General features: G+C 36.3%; 1 long non-coding RNA gene across 1 annotated transcript in view; it reads left to right on the top strand.

Moving 5' to 3' along the window:
• LOC129060384 (uncharacterized) overlaps positions 1 to 20,796 on the top strand; it is a 38,900-nt gene that overhangs the window by 3,685 nt on the left and 14,419 nt on the right. The window contains exons 2-3 of the long non-coding RNA XR_008527061.1: positions 8,440 to 8,536; positions 17,926 to 18,001. This is a non-coding gene — a long non-coding RNA (uncharacterized LOC129060384). The remainder of the gene's footprint in view (positions 1 to 8,439; positions 8,537 to 17,925; positions 18,002 to 20,796) is intronic.

Genomic DNA, 20,796 nt, shown 5'->3' with positions numbered 1-20,796 from the left:
ACACTTAATCCTCATAATAACTCTATGAGGAACTGAAGACAAAGCAAATCTGGGAACAGAGTACAGGGTGGAAGGCAGAAAATCTCTCCTGGCCCCTCAAGGATTATGACTGCTCTGGTGTCATTCCCAACATTGAACTCCATGAACCTGGACATTGTGGGATTCTTAATCACTTTCTGTAGGCTGTAAGTCCAATGTTTTGTCTTCGAAACAAAAACAACTCCTTAATGAAGAAGTTAAGCAAGGAATGCTGTAATATCTACTGTATTTTCCAGGAGATAACCAAAGTCAAATATGATGCCAGGGATGATTCTAACAAAGACTAACATTGAAGTTCAATAAACACTGACTGCTTCAGCCTTATGTTTAGAAGAAAAAAGATTTTTAGCCAAAGTAACAACAAATAGGAAGACAGAGCCACATCTCTGAGAATGTTGTCTAATGATGGTTTGCTTTGAGCTTTTTGGGGTGGGGGGAGGTAGAGGATTAAGTTTTAATGGAACTATTAAGTTTAAAAAAATAAGGGTGAAATTAAAAGATGTATTTTAAAATGACATTAGAAAATACAAACTAAAGAGACATTCATCATACTTGTTTTCACCATTTCTTGGTGATTTTTGAGTTTCCATTTAGACCGAGAAACACATAAAGAAAATGTGTTAAAACCTAATTTTTCTAGTAAAAGAAAAAAAAAAAAGTTCAGCCATTTCACAAAGGGTGCCTATACTCTTTATTTCAATTTCCTGCAAAAAAAAATTTCTCTCTGCTCTCTCAGCAGTATTCTTTGCCCCTTTAAATTTCCAAACCCTGTTCTGAAGCTGTTTTATGATTGTTTTCAAAGGCTTCTGGTAAAGTACTGGAGAGTGTATTTGTGTGTGTGTGCACACACATACACAAGTGCATTCATGTGTGTTTTTAACAGTAAAATAAGAAACTACCTTTCCATTTGGGTTAGAACTGAGATGAAATGAGGAATGGCCGCCACCAAGCAGAAAATGTGCTCACTTTATGTGTGCCAGTTAATTACGACACTTCAGAGGCGTTTCCGAAAGGATAAGGCAAGCTGCATAAATTTAGCTGTAATCCAGGCAGGCAAAACTAATTTGCAGGGGATGGCCTTATCTAGCCGCTGCAGCTTTCTCAGAAAATTAACCTGGGATATTTGGGCCCAATTCAGAAAGTGTTTGATTTTTTTTTCCTTTCCCTGCTCAGCATAAGAGAATTTTTGAATTCAATACAATACCTGACTTTTAAGAAGCACGACGAATGCTGTAGGCAGTTCAGAGTTATTACAGGCAAGCAAAAATATATTTATATATATATACATATAGATGATTGTCCTTCATGCCCATTATCCTGCCTTCTTACATGTGCATCAGAAGGTTTATCAGTGTAGGTATAAGGGGTTTCTCGGATTAAGAGAAGGGTGCCACTCATTTTTAATGTACTTAGAAAAATTCATCAAAGTTCATTGCAGAATAAGTCATGCATACTGACTTGTTCATTCCAGTGGAAATGAAGAAATCCCCATAAAAATAGAAGTTTAATGAAGTGTTGGAGCCAAGTCTTGCCTGTCGTTACAGTTATCACTGATTTAGACCCTTCCTTGATCACCCACTATTAATTAATCTCACACAGCACAGTTAAAGCTTTACCTTATTATTTATCATGTAATCATTCATTCCATCAATATTTATTGAAGTCAGCATGATTTTCATGTGTTTTCTCATTTAATCCTCATGTTATCCCTGTTTGTATTTCACTAGTTTCACCAACACAAGAGGTAAAGATTTTATATGTCAGTGTTTCCAATCCACTTCAAAATTTCTCAAAGCAATGACAGTATGTAAGCATCAATGGAGCTCCATCATTTGGAGATAAGATTTAAGGCTTTTTATCCAAAATATAATTTTAACTTTCTTTGACTAATTTCTTTATAATACAAATATTAATGGTTTCCATCTTTTCAAATTTTAAATTGCAAGGTGAATTTATATCAACCAACTTTAGTAACATATCCATAAAAAGCCCCACATGACTATTGATAGTGGCTGAGCTGAACTTTAAAGAAAAAGTTTTTTTAATATCCCATCTACAACATAATTACTGTTTCACTTATTTCAAACCATAGGAGTTACTTATTTTAAAGTGCCATGAACTCGATTGGCAATAATTGTTCTTGAGGATGTCACAGTTAGGCAGAAAGGAACATATTTATAATAATAAAAGAGCCATTTTAAAACATAGATTGCACACTGAATCATGAAATGTGAAGTAATGACTCCCATTTGGATCTAAATTTTCCTCATGCTTGTTCAATCGCCAGGGCTAAATGTTATGGCTATTTATAGTTATACCCTAGGGTGGAAGGGGGAGGGAATTAGATGTCATAAAGAATCATACATAATACATAGAGACTGAAACTACATTTTATGAGAACTGAAAAATTTAAGAAACTCTGGCTGAAATATGGAAATGTCATGCCAAGCAGAACTTCCTCTTACACAATAATATTAGTAAAGATGTAACAGACATAAACACAGTAAACCCTCAAACCATCATGGTGTTATCTGCACTTCTGCTAACATATAATTTATTTTAATGAATAATTTGAATAAACACACTGAGGCTAAGTTTGAAGGTCACTGGAAAAAAGACATCATCATAGATGCCAATGCATTAAATATCAGCTATGTGGGTAATCAAAGTTACAAAGTAACTATACAGATGCATTACAAAATACTCTTACCTACCAATAAACGGTTTTATAATTGACTTTTAAAAGATATCTTCTACTTCAACCAATTTCTAAAAAGTTAATTAGCCTGATTATAAAGAGTCCCAATTCACTTTAACAACACAAAACAGAAGAAAGTCCTGTAAATGCCCCCGCCTGGCAGCAATTGTCCAAAATACTGTAGTTACTTCAAGGTCAGGGACTCTATATAATCACTGTAATTCCCCGGGGTCAAATGCAGTGTCTGTAATATAGAGGACAAACAATAAAGTCTGGCCAAATGAATGTATGATTGAATAAATGCATAAATGGTGGATAGATGAATGAATTAATGAATAAGCATATAGACTGGCAAAAACAATTAAATTATTTAATTTTCAAAGGGAGCTCTAAGCTTTATCATTTCAGTAACCCCAAGAAGCTCTGGGGTTTCCTTGCTGGTGTCTTAAGGGTAAAAGACCTAAAACCACTGTCACTAGTTCCTTCTGCCCCTGTAATCCCCACCTCCGCCCATTTCTTCCACCCCATACACACACTTCTCATCCAATTTCAGCAATTCTAATTTTAAAGGTTTAAAAGTATGGTGATATATTGAAAGAACAAACAGTTCAATTAACAGTTTGATGCACTTGAAAATTTCAAGAAACACACCTAGTATGTAAAATAAAGTGCATGTATTTTCTATTTGTTCAGCTTTTCTAAAAGGATGCATTAATCTTATGTCACATTGGCTACACAGAATATGGTTTTCATTTTCATTTCTTTGATTTTAATGATTATATCTACTGTCTCATAATTGAAAAAATACTTTTGTCTTTTAGCCTACATTTTCTGAATTATTCTAAAGGCATCTCTTATAATTTGCCAACATTTCCTAAACTAAAATTAACCTTACAGCTCTTCCCTAGATTACCATGGATTTTCAGGAATTTGCTAAACAAAATGGTCTTTCATTAAAACAATCTACTCTTTCTATTCCATCAGTATTCACAGGTTGTCTACTGGTGCCTTGCATGACACTGCCGGTATAACTGTTCTCACAGAGCGAGTGATATTCATTGACTTTCTGAATCCTGGAGAACTTTTATAAATATCATTTTGGAATCCAAGTACATGCAGTATATAGAAACCAAGTTCTTCAAATATATTTTAAAACTATAAAACTCCCCAAAGTTTCATTTTTGCTTCACTTGCAACATAAGTCACAATTTACTGCCAGTTTAATCAGTTACAACCAAACCAAGTATTTGAAGAGAAGCACACTAACAAACGAAATTATACATCTTGTCAAAAGTAGCATCTGAAACCCATGAATATAAACATAAATTTATACATTTTGAAGAGAATCATACACTTTAAAAACCTACCCCTTATTCCTGTGCCTTCTTCTGGAACAAATACATTGTTTTACTTCTTTCAAAACTTCAACTATTGCCAATAATTATATTGAGGAACATAGTTCCAATTTGTCTGATTCTCTGTAATACTGACTAGTAGTCTCCAAAGTTGGTACACATTCCTCAAGATGTGTCCAAAAGGATTAGGTTATTAGGGTGCAAGTAAGCCAATATTATTAATTCAATATGTGTTTATGTTTATCAAAACAACTAAAGTTCACAAACCTTTAAGATACTGATCGACACTGGTATCTTCCCTCAGCCCACATATCGAAAGGATAGTTCTGCCATGTAGTGGTTGAGTGTATTAGTCTGTGTTCACTTTGCTGATAAAGACATATCCGAGACTGGAAAGAAAAAGAGGTTTAATTGGACCTAAAGTTCCACAGGCTGGGGAGGCCTCAGAATCATGGTGGGAGGCGAAAGCCACTTCTTACATGGTGGAGGCGAGAGAAAAATGAGGAAGCAAAAGTAGAAACCCCTGATAAAGCCATCAGATCTCATGAGACTTATTTACCATCACGAGAACAGCAAGGGAAAGACCCACCCCCATGATTCAATTACCTCCCCCTGGGTCCCTCCTACAACATGTGGGAATTCTGGGAGATACAATTCAAGTTGAGATTTGGGTGGGGATAAAGCTAAACCATATCATTCTGCCCCTGGCCCCTCCAAATCTCATGTCCTCACATTTCAAAACCAATCACACCTTCCCAACAGTCCCCCGAAGTCTAATTTCAGCATTAACCGAAAAGTCCACAGTCCAAAGTTTCATCTGAGACAAGGCAAGACCCTTCTGCCTATAAGCCTGTAAAATCAAAAGCAAGCTAGTTACTTCCTAGATACAAGGGGGTAAATACACCTGTTACAAATGAGAGAAATTAGCCCAAACAAAGGGATGGCAGGGTCATGAAAGCCTGAAGTCCAGCGGGGCAGTCAAATTCTAAAGCTCCAAAATGATCTCCTTTGACTCCAGGTCTGACATCCAGGTCACACTGATTCAAAAGGTAGGTTCCCACGGTTTTGGGCAGCTCCTCCCCTGTGGTTTTACAGGGTACAGCCTCCCTCCCAGCTGCTTTCATGGGCTGGCGTTGGGTGTCTGCAGCTTTTCCAGGCACACAGTGCAAGCTGTCAGTGGATCTACCATTCTGGGGTCTGGAGGAAGGTGGCCCTCTTCTCACAGCTCCACTAGGTGGTGCCCCAGTAGGGACTCTGTGTGGGGCTCCGACCCCACATTTCACTTCCACATTATCCTAGCAGAGGTTCTCAATTATGGCCCCGCCCCTGCAGCAAACTTTTGCTTGGGGATCGAGGTGTTTCATACATCTTCTAAAAATCTAGGTGGAGGTTCCCAAACCTCAATTCTTGACTTCTGTGTACCAGCAGGCTCAACACCACGTGTAAGATGCCAAGGCTTGGGGCTTCCACCCTTTGAAGCCACAGTCCAAGCTCTATGTTGGCCCCTTTCAGTCATGGCTAGAGCAACTGGGACGTAGGGCACCAAGTCCCTAGGCTGCACACAGCACGGGGACCCTGGGCCCGGTCCACAAAACTACTTTTTCCTCCTAGGCTTCTGGGTCTGTGGTGGGAGGCGCTGCCATGAAGACCCATGACATACCCTGGAGACATTTTCCCCATTGTCTTGGGGATTAACCTTTGGGTCCTTGTTACTAATGCAAATTTCTTCAGCCAGCTTGAATTTCTCCTCAAAAAAATGGGTTTTTCTTTTCTACTGCATTGTCAGGCTACAAATTTTCTGAACTTTTATGCTTCTCTGTTTCTCTTTTTAAATAGAATGCTTTTAACAGCACCCAAGTCACCTTTTAAATGCTTTGCTGCTTAGAAATTTATTCTACCCAATACCCTAAATCATCTCTCTCAAGTTCAAAGTTCCACAAATCTCTAGGGCAGAGGCAAAATGCTGCGAGTCTCTTTGCTAAAACATAACAAGAGTCACCTTTGCTCCAGTTCCCAAGATCCTCATCTCCATCTGAGACCACCTCAGCCTGGACTTTATTGTTCATATCACTGTCAGCATTTTGGTCAAAGCCATTTAACAAGTCTCTAAGAGGTTCCATACTTTCCTACATTCCTGTCTTCTTCTGAGCCCTCCAACGTGTTCCAACTTCTGCCTCATACCCAGTCCCAAAGCTGCTTCCACATTTTCGGGTATCTTTTCAGCAATGCCCCACTCTACTGGTACCACTTTATTGTATTAGTGCATTTTCATGCTGCTGATAAAGACATACATGAGACTGGGAAGAAAAAGAGGTTTAATTGGATTTAAAGTTCCATATGGCTGCAGAGGCCTCAGAATCATGGTGGGAAGCAAAAGCCACTTCTTACATGCAGCGGAAAGAGAAAAATGAGGAGGAAGCAAAAACAGAAACCCCTGATAAACCCACCAGATCTCATGAGACTTATTTACTATCACGAGAATAGCACGGAAAAGACCAACCCCCATGATTCAATTACCTACCCCTGGGTCCCTCCCACATCACATGGGAATTCTGGGAGATACAATTCAAGTTGAGATTTGAGAGGGGACATAGCCAAACCATATCAGTGAGGTATCCTCAAGAAATCATAGGAGTTTTTTCATGTGAAGCGGTGGTAGTATTACCTTCCCTTTTTCATTCCTTTTTAGCATATTATGATAAATTGCAGTTTACATACTCTGTTACATTAATTGATTCTGTAGTATAAAATAGTCAACTATCATAATATGGACATATGGATTTTAAAAACTAATATGATCATCCTCAAATTAAGAATGCTACAATTCCAAATGAACAGTAAGAGATGGGCCCGCACCCCTACTCCCACTGCAAGTTCTCCATCAGTCATGTTCAAGACCAAAAGTATGCCCATCACATCTGCCAAAATGTCAGCCTAAAACATCCAGTGTTATAAGACTACTTGAGTGATGGGCTTATATCCACTCTAATCAACTATATTCTGATTTTTTTTTTTAAAAAGTGACTTATAAAAGATGGCTTAGTTCAATTTTATTATCTTTTTACTTTCTATTTTTACATACACTGCACATTCATGAAGTAGCTCAGCCATATAATTTATACATAAGTAAATGAATAGCAGGAGCCATGCACAGAAATTTTTTACTGATAGACTCATACAATATCAACTTTGGAAACCTTCTACCCAGAGGACTGAACTTTACTCCTACCAGGGGTCCAGATTGAGGCTATAAATGTCCCTTCCTATCTTCATAGGAATCTTGAAACTCTCCTACTTCCACAGAGGAAGATGACTGAAAAAAATGCATAGCTTTACAGAGATGGACACTCCTAATTCTGTTATTCCTGGTAGCATGCCCCTCACTTAGCTTCCTACAACCATAAAATAAGTTCATGCAAAATGTCCTTTTATCATCACTCACCAAAAAACTAGAAAACAGGTTCTAATTGGAATGCCACACAGACGTAGAAAAGAGTGAAATCATGTCGTTTGGAGCAACATGGATGCAGCTGGAGGCCATTACCCTAAGTGAATTAATGCAGAGACAGAAAGTCAAATTTCAAATGTTCTCACTTATAAGTGGGAGCTAAACAATGGGTACACACGGACATAAAGATAAAGACAACAGGCACTGGGGACTCCAAAAGGTGGAGGGGGGTAATGGTTGAAAAACTACCTATTGGTTACTATGTTCACTATTTGGGTGATAGGTTCACTAGAAACCCAAACCCCAGCATTACCCAATATACCTATGTAACAAACCTGCATGTGTATCCCCTGAATCTAATATAAAATAATAATAATAATGATTATTACTAATTGTATGCTTTTTCTCCTATTTAAAAAAAGAAAACAAATTAAATAAAACAGATATTTATCCCCCATATTTAGCCTTCTATCTGATAGAGAAGAAATTGGGGAAGAAGGCAGAGGTTTACATAACCTTTTTGAAGGTTTATACAAATAAACCTTTACTGCCTAAACAGAATGGTAGGTCAGCTTCTATTATTTAAAATGTTAATCTGATTTCTCTTGGGTTTTGGGTTTGGAGATCTGTGCCATTATGAGTTTGCACATTAGACAGATGGTCAGTGTGAGCCTTTATAGCCTAGCCACACATATTCTTTAGCCCTGGGGGACCTTGTGTCCTTGATTACCTCTGCAGGACTTAGGAAGACTAGGAGCTGGAATTAATCTCTACTGGAATTTGCAAAACTCTATTTAGGTCTAGAATTTCCCACGGTAACATCTTTTAATTCTGGTTGCATGTCTTTTATTCAAACTTTTCCTTGAACCTGTCATTTTGGTCTATGTCCTAATTTTCAGATCACAAGCCTGGACATTCTATCTTCTAGATTCATTTCAGCACTCCCAGAGTATTGGAGGAAACAAAATTGTAAATAAACAGTGAAGAACCACCGTGGTAAGTAACATAGTAGACGTGTGAACAAGGTGTCATGAAAGCACCAATGGCCCACTGACTTGGCCTAGATAACTTGGAAAAGCTTAGCGTCAGTTATATTTAAAATACATCCTTGAAATGACTCACATGGACAGGGCTGAGGGCTTGTCTTCGGGGGTGTGTCACATAAAAGAATGGAGACACGGGTTTTAACAAGGAAACTTAAAACTCACCAGGTGGCTTAGTGTGGCTGAGAGTTGCATGGGTGATGTTGGTAGATGGAAATGGAGAGAAAGGTGAAATAGAGTGGCAGAATGTGAAGTCAGTAAAATAGACCAAGATCAAGTTGTATGGGGCTTTTAATGTTTTGGGGGAATTTAGATTTTGTCTTGGGGTATTAGAGAATCATCATGGGTTTTTGGTTTTATTTTGTTTTTCTTTTTGAGACAGAGTGTCGCTCTGTTGCCCAAGTTGGAGTGCAGAATGGCGTGATCTTGGCTCACTGCAACCTCTGCCTCCCGGGTTCAAACTATTCTCGTGCCTCAGCCTTGTGTGTAGCTGGGATTACAGGCATGAGCCACCAGGCCTGACTAATTTTTGTATTTTTTGTAGAGACCAGTTTCTCCATGTTGGCCAGACTGGTCTCGAACTCCTGGCCTCAAGTGTTCTGCCTGCCTCGGCCTCCCAAAGTGCTGGGATTACAGACATGAGCCACCACTCCCAGCCTATCATGGGTTTTTAATTATTAGAGTGGCTATTTTTTTCTTAGAAAGAGTTCCTCCAGGCTCCTACTTCTCACCATTTTGTTGCTTCTAACCCAGTATTTACTATGAATTTTGACTGTTTCCAAAGCCTTGACATTTTCCCAGTGGTGCCTGACCCCACCATATCTTACACAGGGACCTTAGAATGCGCTCTGGCTATTAGTTCCAGCTTCCTACATTATGTATACCCTTCTATCACCACTCAATCTTGACTTTGGCTTCCACTAAAATATATAAATAGATTTGGAAAAACTGTCAATGATCTAATAAGAAAAACTTTGAGTACTGCACTTTTCAGATTCACAAATTTGTATTTTAATGTTTCAGGGAATTTAAACACTGTTGAAATTTCTCTAAAGAGAATTGAAACAATTGAACAAGTCTTTCCTGATCCTGGTAATTTAGGAAAGCAAGTTAAGAACAATGTCTTCAATTATTTTTTGTTTTATTATTTCTATAAAATTGTAATGAAGCAAATTCCCCTTTCTACACTTTGAAGGTGACGCCATGCACCTTTACAGACAAGGAGGAGAGTTATTCAACTGCCACTGAACAACTCTGGCTGCACCACAGCTGCTAAGAGTTCTTTATATTGATATTCAGCATAGAGAACTTTGGGCTGCAGGAGGTCACAGAAAACAGGATCATTGCAGCAGAAATAGTTGAATCACTCCTGAAACTGTTTATGCTCTTGTCTTATTCCTCATATCCCCACTAACAGATCTATGTTTGGTCATAATCAGACTGGATTAAGAGAAAAATCAATTTAATAGTAAAACTTCACACCTCCTTTGTTTTTCTTTTCTTCGCTTTTAATGTTTTTAAGGTAGTCAAAGAAATAATTACAAACATCCTCTGAAGTAGCTTTTAAAAAAGTGATAGAGCAAAAACAAACTTAGATAACCAAGAAGGTTCTTAGTTAACTAATTGCTGTTAAAAAATCTACACATTCATTATCTAAAAATATTAATTCCCAAAACATTATTTTCACAAAATAACTTCTCTAGTTTTCATTCTTCTGAACAAGACTGCAGAGATTGCTGCTACTGAGACGTCAAAACACCAAGTGGTTACTTTTTAATTTAGCCCGAGGTAGAATTCTGTAGCTTAAAGTCAGTGATCCATTGTGAAATTCACTTTCCCAACTGCTTAATTAATTTATGTATACAATTTAATAATATTTAATATGGTGTGCATATTCAAGATGCAGTAAGCTTCCAAATAAAAATCTAGGGCAGGATTCCTAAAATATCTGAAGTTTCTTTTTTTCTGAAAACAATTAGCAAGCATTTAAAAAATTAATTTTGTCGTACCCATTATGAAATATTTACCATTAAAGGACCAAAAATAGTCATTTACTTGTGAAATATAGAAATGAATAGGCTGAACTGCTTCCCCAACCCTTGTGCTGATGTAGCTGCTGTTTCAACTACTTATTGAGAATACCAGACTAAATGTCTTTAAAATCAGCCATAAAATGCTCAAAAACATTTATTTGCCTTTCTCAATAACAAAATGAATTCAGTATTTCATTTGCTCGTTTTGTAGGGTGTTTGGAAGGTCATAGGTCAGTTAATGATTCTTTACTGAAAGAGTCAGAAGGAAAACACCACAAAGTCATCTGAGTTATAACTCCAAGTGAAAGGACAACAAAGACAAGTCAAAGGTCAAAGATGTAGAACACCTCATTCCAAATCATGGGAACACATTTCACAAGTGCTTATCCAAAGAATGGAGCTCAGGAGAAAACTCAAGTATCATTGTTGTAAGAATAACTTCTATAGGACCTAAACAAAAATACAGATCAAACATGGTCTTCATGAAAGGCTGAAAACAGACAACCCAGAGGCTGGAACAGGCCTACAGATACATTTTATTTGGCCAATAGAGTTTTTAGTGGTTGTTGTTGTTTTAATCCAATAAATTTTCAACAGATAAAAACAAATGATTGCTTACAAAAATTCAGTTGAGGTCTTCTCTTGAAAAAAAAAACACAAAACATAATCTGGCAATGCTCTATTTATATCCCCATATTGTCACCATTGGTGGGAGGCAAGCAGGTGGCTCTCACCTTAGACAGAACAGTGGTCTCTTCCAGTTACCAATGTCCTGTAAAGCTGCTTTACCCATTTATGCTGTCTGTCTAGTCCTCATAAACTTTTGAATTAATAACCAGCCTAATTACATTTTTGCTGCTTACTACTTGATAAACCTTTTTAATAAAGAAGATAGAAATACTAGTGACAAATCAAACTGACAACTCTATTAAATTAGAAATGAGCATCTTAAAGTCACTCAAAAAAATTTGTACAATCCAAGTGACAAAAAAAATCACTTAATATTATGGAAAATTCTACAATAGGGAAAAAACACTAGTGTAATATTTGTCTCTAGTATTTTGGCCCCATAACACTCATGTAAAATATATAATATTATTTAAAAACTCATTATGGAAATAGCATTGGTAAAAATAACATAAATGTGAATTGTAAAATTTTGACTGGAAAATTTTAAGCAGAAAGAACACAAATTATAGGGTGAATTCATCCTGAGCTTACATTCTCACTCTATCACTTACCCATCTAACCTTAAATTTCTTCACTGGAAAATACCTATCTACTCATTCACTTATTCATTCATTCAAAAAATATTCACCTAGCAACCTCTTGGGCAAAGTACTGTGAAAAGCTCTGGCGATACAGTATGTGTAAAACGTTTTTCCCCTGCCCTCCTGGGTCTTACTCTGTAGCTAGGAAAACAAATATTAGATAGCTAATTACACAAATATTAATTTGTATGAATACCATGTTTAATTATCATTGTGGCAACTCTGAAAAAAGCATTTAACAGGGAATCTTGATCTCTCTTATCTGGAGTTAGAAAAAGCTCCTGGAGGAAGTGATATCTGAAATAAGTTTGAAAGGATAGGTAGTAAATTAACTACGTATACTGGGGAAGACAGGCCTGAGAGAAGAAACAAATAGGATAATGGCCCTAGAACAAGAAGAATCTCTGCTTTTTCAGAGAACTAAGAAGGTGGGTGGAATGGAAGTGCAGAGAAGGAGGGAGTGGTAGGGAGATTGGAGAAGGAGGTGGGGCCTTTGCATATGTTTAGTATTTTCACTTCCATCCTCAGGGCAATGGGAAACCACTAAAGTCATTTAGGCAATAAAGTGTTTTGAGAGCTTTGGCTGACTCTGGCTATAGTGAAAAGAGTGGATTCAAAAGGGAGAAGTGTAGGTAGAAATGCAGGGAAACCATTGCAACAGTCCCACTGAGAACAACATTCATTCAAAATAGAGTGGTAGCAGGGGAAACGAACAGAAATCGAGCAACATTTAGAAGTTATGACTGGCAGGAGTCAGAGATAGATTGTATTGTGTGTGAGGGGACTGAGGTGAGTGGGGTCAGATCTGGACTTGTTAATTTGGGATGCCTGTGAGATATTCAAATATAAATATCCATTAAGCAGTTGGGTATGTGGACACAGAGCACAGGGGAGAAATCAAAGCTACAGACATCAATGTAGATAATATTTCTTCATATATCTGTTAGGGAAATTTAATATAAAAAGTGTATAACAATGCCTGAAACATAGTAGGCACTCGCCCCTCCCTTAAGCAACTGCCTCTTCTACTTGGTAAATTTCTTCCCCAAGTGAAGACAAGTAGTCCTGAGTTCCATTTCCTAGACTCCTAAGATCAATAAATAAGCAGACTAATTGCTTTTTTTCCACATAGTATTTAGGTCCTTTCAAATGACCTCTAAGGCCTCTAGGGCCATCCCACAGATCACTGAAATAGAGGAAGATGTGTATTGGAGCCCTAGGCAGCCATTTGGCAGTGGGGAGAATGCAAATAAGAGCCCCAAGCTTTATGTAGGGAAAGCTTCAAATGCTAGAGAAAGCTTAATATGGTAAAGCACGTGTGTAACTCCACGATGTTCAAATTCCAAATTACCAAGTAACATTTCTCAAAAGGACCTATTGCCCTAAGAAATAGCTACATTTCTCAGTTTGTGTGCTACCTCCTTAACTTCTGTGAACGTCTCGTAATTTTAGGGTTTCTTACATGGTAATTATACCAATAGTTTGAACACAAGTCTTTCAAAAAATACATCATTTGTGGGGAAATCAGTCCCAATAACAAGATGCTACTTACCAGAAGTCTAGGAACAAGGCTAATCTTAAGCAAAAAAATGTATAAGCTTTGGCTGAAGGGCAAGATTGGTCATAAAAAATAAACCTATCTCCCCTATTCAAACACCAGATGAAGCAAAGATTTTTCTTTTTTTTTCCTTTTCCCCTAGAGCAGATTATAATTAATCTCAAGAAATTGAGTAGGTATTTTTATATAATCTATGTTCAGAATTTGTAGCATATGTCCAAACTTTGTGTATTTCAGTTTTAAAAAGAATCTGCAGAATATAATTCTTGGCAATCAGCCAGTAACTGCCTACACACTTTTCTAAGCACAGTTAGTTGAAGCTTTTATTTTTCTTACCTTATATTGGGCTTTTTTGCACCAAAGTGATTTGACTCTGCTCAGAAATTATGAAATTATGCAATTGTAAAAACCCTTGAAATCTAAAACCAGAATTATTTTTTGCGCAGATAATAGATACATAGATCAAACATACATGTATACATACCCACTCCATGTGTCAAACATTTAAACTTTGTCAATCAACCAAATCAAGGAGATCATTTCCTTCTCCAATCTAAGAAATGCTAATTTCTGCTAAGCCCACACGTAATTGAATCAATTACATTTTTATGAAACACAAAATACTGAAAAACACAAGGACACAGTGTAAAACAAATTTTCATGATCTCTTATGAAAAATTTGAGCTGAAATAAAAGCACAATCTATTAACCTTATGTCAGAGCTTACATAATACCTAAGCTCAAGACCAATGATGAGTTGTAGTGTGTGAGAGCAGCACAGAATATTAGAAAGGCTACCTACTGTGGGACTTAAGTGATTCATTTAAATTATTTAAGCCCGTTTTGCCACCTGTAAATCAGGTGATACTTTCCAGCAGGCAAAACTATTTGAGGATTAAGCTATTGTATCTGAAGCTACTGACACATAGTAAATACTCATAAATCAGGGCCATTATTATGTATTATTGTTATGATTATTATTGATCTGAATTTTATTTTAAGATAATTTATTTTAGCATTGCGCTATTTCTTACTTAATGTCAGTTTATCACAGGAAAATAAATGTTCATTGTTAAGAGTCCTTGGTATGCATTACTCAATAATTAAACAGGCTACAGTGTTTTCTATCAAAATGTCATATCTAGTCATAATACAGTTGGTCAAATCATTAGCTGTCAAATTACTGTGCTCTATTAAGTGTTACTATACTTGCTTAAGTGTTTTATTTTTTATTCTGAAGGTGGTTGAAACTTTTGTTTGTGGGTCATTTACAATAAGAACCAATTAAGGATTGCCTTTTTATATTTGATTGGGCTAATTAGATTAATCATTCTGATTTATATTAATAGGGATAAAGCCATAATTTTTGCTAAACCATTACACAAACAATGTGCTAAAGAATGTATATCTAAAATGCCAGAGTAGATGTCCTATAACAAGAAGAGAATAAATCTTATCCAATCTAAAGACATACCAAAGCAACCAGACTAAATAGATGGGAGATGGGGTAAACCACCTAAATAATTAAATGTTTTATTTAAATTGACATTTTTTTTCTTATTTTAGTTGGTAAAATTCTGAATTCCTGAAGTGATATTGCCATATTATGTATATAAATACTTTATAATTTGCTATAATTTAAAAGAATGTTTTTTCAACATTAAAACTATGACACTGCCCTATATACCATATCGGTACAAAAATTATACAATTTAGATAACCATCCAGAGATATTTCTCTACTTCTTGGAAAAAATACTAACATTGAAAACATCAAAAAAAGTAAGCAGTTCTTTTGTCCAGATGTTTTGTGTTTTTAGATAAGAAGTTTTGTTTCATTTGAATATAAACCCAGAAGGAGATGAAAGTTAAACTTCTGATTTAACATCACAAAAATAAAAGTAAATTGGAAAAAAAGGAAGCCTCAACATCAAGTTAACTAAAAGTTTCAACTTTTGCAAATGGTTGTGTGTAATGGTTGCGTGTGTGTGTGTGTGTGCACATACGTATACATTTCTCTCTGTTCCCACTTCAACTATACTTAAACTACTCAACTGTAGATACATATTTCCACTTTTTCTTTGTGCAATTGTTTAATACTTCTTGCCTCGGTTTTTTTTCCTCTGTACCCCCTGCTAGTTCAGCCCTCACCTCACACAGACCACCAGGTTAGCCATATTACAGCTCAACTCTGCTTGTGAGCAATCTTGCCAAAGCCATCAAAGCAATTCCACATGTTATAGCTTTAGCAACCTGACTCCAGAATATCTTTGCTTCCTTACATCTATTTCTGAAACTGCTCTTTCTAAGCCTCTTCCTCAGCCTCGTTTGACTAGATATCCTTCAAAAAAGAAAAAAAAAATGAGGTGGAAATAATTTTGTGTGACCGTCTCTCCTGGCTTTCCCTGATGTACGAAACTTTGGTGGGAATTAATAAATTCTATAATGAAGAAGTCTGATTTTTAAAAATCTAGCATATTAGCATTTTCTTTACTTACTTGACTTCAAAACTGACACATTCAAACAAAACTAACACAGTCACTACCTCTTTTTCAAAAGCACTTTTTAACATTTGTTCTACAGATACACTTCGAACTGCAGATACAGAAATCCTGTTCTTAAGCTTGGTCTGTGCTCCAGGCAGATTGGACAACTCCCATTTTCTGGTGACACCTTGCGCTTTGATGCTCTGGGCCATCTCCACCTGTCATCCGCCCCCTCCCCATCCACCCATCTATAATACTTTAGCTTCCCATCTCTGCCTAGTGATTTGTGTATATATCTTATTTCTTCTACTACATTGTAAGCTTTTTGAGGACCTGGTTACATTGACTTAATTTTAGAATATCTTTCAGAATGTCTTATAGCAAAAATGTTAATATTTGTAACCTTAGTGAATTCACAGTCATGGATTACATGGCAGAAGCCCTGAGGGAGGAAAGAGTATTTAAGGGGACTCTATTTGGGAAACCTATGAGAAATGGAGAGTAAACTACTGTGGGGAAAAACAGAAGCTCTCTCAGCCATTATGTAGTCAAGAGAAGAACATTGTTTCTATCACTGATGGTTGGGAAGAGACTCAAATGGAACTCCTTTGCTTGCAGTGTAGAGAAAGAAGAAAAACTAATACAAGAACTACAGCTTATAGCAGGGCTCTTCAAAGTATGGTATATTACTCTGAAAAAGTCAGAATTTTTAAAAAATAATTTCAAGGTCCTCAATTCCTGTATATATTCTGTCTGAAACTTTATCTGCCTATAGAGTCACTGAGGTGCAAGTTCTCCTTTCTCTCTCCCTCTCCCATTCACCAGCCTTCCATGTTACAAAACAGCCCTCTCATGGTCATTGCCCCCTAAAGTGTAAATCTTCCACAGCTGCTAAGAAACAACCTTACTATTATAAATTAATAATAATAATTCAATAATTATCTGCAAAAATTTGTAATCATTTATATCGTTTTGATCAATTATATGATAATATTTATAATATAACTCAACACAGAAAATATTAATACTTAAAGCCTTTGGTTATATAAAAAATTAATTTATAAATAATTTTTGTTGTACAGGAGTATGATGGGGTGATCGATAAAAATCCTGCAAACATAAAATTACATTACATTGGGACAAAAATTTTTGCAGAAAGTGGAATGGGAGTATAAATTTGAGGGAAAAAAGAATAATGTAAATGTTTCAATTATTACATTAGATTTTACATATATATGTATACATACACATATATACATAAATCCACATATATAAATATTTTAGACAGATGATGGTTATCAAACTACTTATGCATTTTTTTGGTATTTCTTTGAATACATGTAAAACAGTAATGGAAAATTTTACCTCTTGCTGTCAGTATTTATAATATACTGTCAGCCCTCTGTATCTGTGAGTTCATATCCACGGATCCAACCAATTGTGGATCAAAATATTAAAAATAAAAAATAACAATATAGCAATAAAAATAATACAAATAAAAAATATAGTATAGCAACTATTTACATAGTATTTACATTGTTTTAGATATTACATGTGGTCTAGAGATGACTTAAAATATACAGGAGAATATGCAAAAGTCATATGCAAATACAACACCATTTCATATAAGGGACTTGAGCAGCCGTGGATTTTGGTATCCAAGGGAGTCCTGGAACCAATCCCTGATGGATACTGAGAGAAGACTGTACTGAACTTAACATACTTCCTCATTATTTTCAATTTTTTTCAATTTATTATAAAATATGAAGATCTAAAATGCATAAAGGGTAACTTTTTAAAAAATCAGTTTTAGAGATGCATGACCAAAAAAAAACAAGGCTACAAGGAAGAGGCTTGAGGCTACTGGCTACTACCGTACTCCTAGATTACAAAATTGAATAAAATTAGCAGTTATTACTTGTGGGCACACATATATGCACACATTCTCCTTTTTATTGCATTTAACTCCCCTCCTTTGCCTATCTCCTCCACCAGCTCCATCTCTGACATCTGATGATTTGATCCAAGAGTTTCATTCTCTGGCAAGAATCTAAGATCAAAACAATGACCTGTGAGTATTGCCCTCTTCCCAACCTAGACTGAGCCCCATTCAGTAACTAAAGGATACAGCAGAGAATGGAGGCTTCCAAGGAAGTGGTAGCCAGGGCATTAACCAAGAGGGGAAGGCACATGGAGGAATATAGCTTAAACTCTTCAAAATAATATAAATTATTACAAATTTTCACAGATAATTATTGAATTATTATTATTAATTTATAATAGTAAAGTTATTCCTTAGCTGCTGTGGAGGATTTACACTTTAGGGGCAAAGTACAAAGTCTTTGAGAGTACAAGGCTTTTTGAATAAGGATGGCCCTTTTAGAAGCTGACCAGTCCTAGAGACAAGGCTGTGACTCCACACAGTCTGAAAGATGGAGCAGTCAGCTGTGTAAACAGGTGCAGTGGAACACTGATGGAGAGTGGGGCTGAGAGCCAGAAGACATGATGGTGTGGCCTTGGGACCAATGCCTGTGTTCCTTGACCCTCACTGTCTCAGGCTGAAGACCACTATGGTTGTATGGCCCACACTTACATCTTTTGTTCCAGGAGTTTTTAAAACCCCTTTTAAAATTGCTTGTATGCTGTCCTCTTCAATCCTGGTGTTAAAATCACAGAAAAGACTAAGGAAATATTTACTTAAGGTTTAAACGTGCACAATTGAGGGAAAAAATAGCTCGAGATGCTAAAATTTTTCATGTTGATTTTCCACATTAATCAAATTCTGAAAATAATTACTTAATCTTCCACTTCATTTACCTATGTAGATCAGGCTGCTTCCACCTGAGGGGAAAACACCAGATCGTGACATTTTCAGAGCTATTTTCAGACCACAAAAAGGCAGATCCAGTCCTGCCAAGGGCCATCATGGGCAGGAACAATGGGAGGTGTGGCCCAAATGTTTATTAGCATCGAAATATGTCGGTAACAATGCTGTTCTCTCTTCCCACACATAGATACACATATTTTCATACACTTGCCAAGGTGCAAATTCACTTAAGATGGTTGATGCTATTTCTCCAGGACAATCACCAAGAAAGTAAGCTTTAGCAATTTATTTCTGACCAAATAAAGTTTTCTGATGTTCCTTTGGATGAATGTTTGTCCACATCTGGGAACTGTGTGCTGCGACTTGGAGAAATGATCACTCCCTTAGAGTCAGATGACCTCAATTCTAACCAAGCTCTACCATTTATGATTTGTGTGACCTTAGCACCTTTATACTTCCTCATAAAGTGAAGATAGTATCTGCCTCAAGAGGTTGTTAAATAAGAATATAAGTAAAATTGAAGTCAATGTTAATTTTCTTCCTTTCTTTTTGACACTGGAAAAGTATTATAACAGCATAAAATGTGTGGCTTTGAATTGGTCTCCACCTGAAAGCAAAAAGACAATGAAATGAAACTGAAACACAGAACAGTAAGAATATTTTTGTAGGTTCAGCAAAAAGATTAATATTACAAAAAGCAAAAAACTGCAAATTATATGAATCTAGGTTAATTGTTCAGGAGCTTTTTTACGTTGCAGTGAGCAGTTAAAAACAAATCACTTTCATTCATCAATATTAAAATAAATACATTTAATTTAGCCTAAATAGATCTCCCAACATAAATAAATGAGTCATATAAGTCACATGATATTTTTTTTTAAATAAAAGAATACCAAGAGGATGATTTGGTTTTAAGGAACTAGTCTTATTTTTTATTTTTGGAAAGCAACTAAAGACTATTAGAAACACCAGTAGAAAGTATTTTGTGTAATTATAATGACGATGATAATTATCTGGTGATAATTAGCTAAGACTTAGTGATACGAATTAAGTTCCAGATACTAACTGAGTACTTAATATGCTGCAGGCATTGGTGGGAAGGTTTTATATATATTAACTCCTTTCAGCCTGATAACAATCCTATATAATAATAAGTTATTATTATTATTATAGTTATTATTTTTAATTATTCCCACTGTAAGGATGAAGAGTTTAAGGTACAGAAAGTTCCCCTAGCTAGAACTGTGAGGACCTAGGAAGCAACACGAGAATCTGCATGCTTAAAACACTAGCCAGTAATACTACCAGAAATCATCTGTGAGACCTGAGGAAATTGCAAAAACAAAAGTAATCTGCCAAAGGAGTTGTTCCTTCTGATTCTCTTCTCACTTTATGTCCCCATGGAGCTGATATAAGCACAAATCTTCTGTTAGAGCCACGAAAAGGAGCATATTCTGCCTAAAATCACTTTTATTAGTGCTAGTTTAGGTACCCTTTTAGCAGTACAATTTGATATAGATAGATAGATAGATAGACAGACAGATAGGTAGATAGATATAGTTTGTTTGTTTGTTTGTTTGTTTTTGAGACGGAGTCTCACTCTGTCGCCCAGGCTGGAGTGCAGTGGCACCATCTCGGCTCACTGCAAGCTCCGCCTCCCGGGTTCACGCCATTCTCCTGCCTCAGCCTCCCGAGTATCTGGGACTACAGGCGCCCGCCACCACACCCGGCTAATTTTTTGTATTTTTAGTTGAGACGGGGTTTCACTGTGGTAACCAGGATGGTCTCGATCTCCTGACCTCCTGATCTGCCCGCCTCGGCCTTCCAAAGTGCTGGGATTACAGGCATGAGCCACCGTGCCCAGCCATATTTTTTTTTAAATATATATTTTTTAAAAACACTGGGAAGATTTTTTTATTGATAAGAAAGACGATGTCAAAGAAATACCAATATAATTGAAAAATTTTTAAATGTTCTATTTTTATTTTATTATCTTAAACAAACCCTTTAGCATGTTATAAATTACATGTTATAATAAT

This window comes from Pongo abelii, chromosome 6 (genome assembly GCF_028885655.2).
Source record: "Pongo abelii isolate AG06213 chromosome 6, NHGRI_mPonAbe1-v2.0_pri, whole genome shotgun sequence".
Classification (NCBI taxonomy): Eukaryota; Metazoa; Chordata; class Mammalia; order Primates; family Hominidae; genus Pongo; species Pongo abelii.
The sequence above is the reverse complement of the archived record's forward strand: the minus strand, read 5'-3'. Positions and strand labels throughout refer to the sequence as shown.